This window comes from Primulina huaijiensis, unplaced genomic scaffold (genome assembly GCF_012295235.1).
Source record: "Primulina huaijiensis isolate GDHJ02 unplaced genomic scaffold, ASM1229523v2 scaffold206088, whole genome shotgun sequence".
NCBI classification, from domain to species: domain Eukaryota; kingdom Viridiplantae; phylum Streptophyta; class Magnoliopsida; order Lamiales; family Gesneriaceae; genus Primulina; species Primulina huaijiensis.
The window spans coordinates 1-1523 of record NW_027354332.1 but is presented as its reverse complement, the minus strand read 5'-3'; the positions used below and the strand labels follow the sequence as shown (position 1 = coordinate 1523).

Below are 1523 nucleotides of genomic sequence, written 5' to 3'. Positions count from 1 at the left end.
CTATCTTTTGATCAGACTAAAGATATATATTTGTCCCACTTGGAGGTGTTGTAATCGTTAGGGTTTTTTGAGTTATCCAAGTTCAAGCACTATAGAAGATATAAAACTCAAAAAGATCTTTGACTAGTGAAACTACTCGAGCTTTGATCAAGGCCCTAGTCTTACTAATATCCAATTTTTATTATTTTATTTAATCAAATTTATAGAGTGTTTGGCTCAAATGTAGTCTAAATTGATAAGATTGGAAAAGGAGATCCAAGAGACCACCACCCCACCCCACTTCAACTAGACCTTTCTTTTCATCATTTGGTTGGGTTAGTTATTCCATTCCTCATTTTGATCCAGCTTACTTCATGTTATCCTTGTCTTTATGCACCCTCAGCAGGAAGCAAGGCATAAAGATTAATCATTCTTCCTCAATAATTGCTTTAATTAAAAATTTACAAGAATACAAAAGTGGGATTGACCAGTGAATATATTATTTTGAAATAGAGCTTTAGATTCTTGATCATAATCTAGTAATGCTTTTGACCATAGGAGTAGATCGAGCCTGGCCTAAGGAGAGAGAGTCGCCTCTCCCACCCCAACCACCATAATGAAAGCCAAAAGAGTGACAGTGGGATGCGAAATTCAAAATTTATTCTTGTATGCATTGATTTTTTTTTTAATAGGTATTAAATGTGGGAACAATAATAGAATAGTGGTAGAGATCATATAACGTAACACAATTCAATGGTAGCCCCATTTATTTCTTCAAGTGAATGACATAAAAAAAAAGGGGTGCTAACAAAACTCTAAATACAGAACAAAAAAATTGGAGAATGGACACAAAACAAACTTGAAAACAAACCCAAAATGCACACAATCCACACATGTACTTTGTTGTCCTTCAAACCTAGCTACATCAAGTCCCATGTAAAACTAGTTTGTACAGGATGAAATGTGTTCGTCCCTAATGTAGATATCGAAGGATTGGCACCATGAATCGGTGCTGGGGTAGAGTCAAATGTTTCCCACTGTGTGGTGATCACGACAGCTGCTGTAGAACTCGACTGCCGAGAAGGTTGATCCTGGATATGCCTGGGAGAATCGGTCGAAGAACTACCGAAAGAATGCCTTGGTTGTTGTGGTTGAACAGGGGATGATGCTACATTCCCTTTTGAATTCATATGCGGTTGAAATGGTGAAGATGTGAGCCCATTCGCATGCTTCTGCTGCTGCGGCTGGTTTTGTTGAGTGGGTGTTACAACGTGGTTTCCATTGCTAGCAGTTGCTGAGTTTTTTATCTTCAACGCATCAAGAATCTCGACATTCTTTTGCACTCTCTTCACCTTCAAATCAAACTCGAGCCCGTTATATGATTTCAACCATCGCAGATTCAAGAAAAGCATTTTCTGTTTTAAATCAAATTATATTATACCTGTATTTTACTCTGTAATTTGACGTCTCCATCAGCAACAATGCCATCCAATTTAAGCAACTGATTCATCAACAACTCGATCAGGTCTACTACATCTTTTTCA

The 1523-nt window shown here is 37.5% G+C and overlaps 1 long non-coding RNA gene across 1 annotated transcript; it reads right to left on the bottom strand.

Annotated features, from left to right (window-relative positions):
- Positions 1-1192: 1192 nt before the first annotated feature.
- LOC140966414 (uncharacterized) lies at positions 1193-1523 on the bottom strand. The gene is made up of 2 exons (XR_012173350.1): positions 1421-1523; positions 1193-1331 (listed from the first exon to the last, which is right to left on the bottom strand). It is a non-coding gene; the product is annotated as an uncharacterized lncRNA (long non-coding RNA).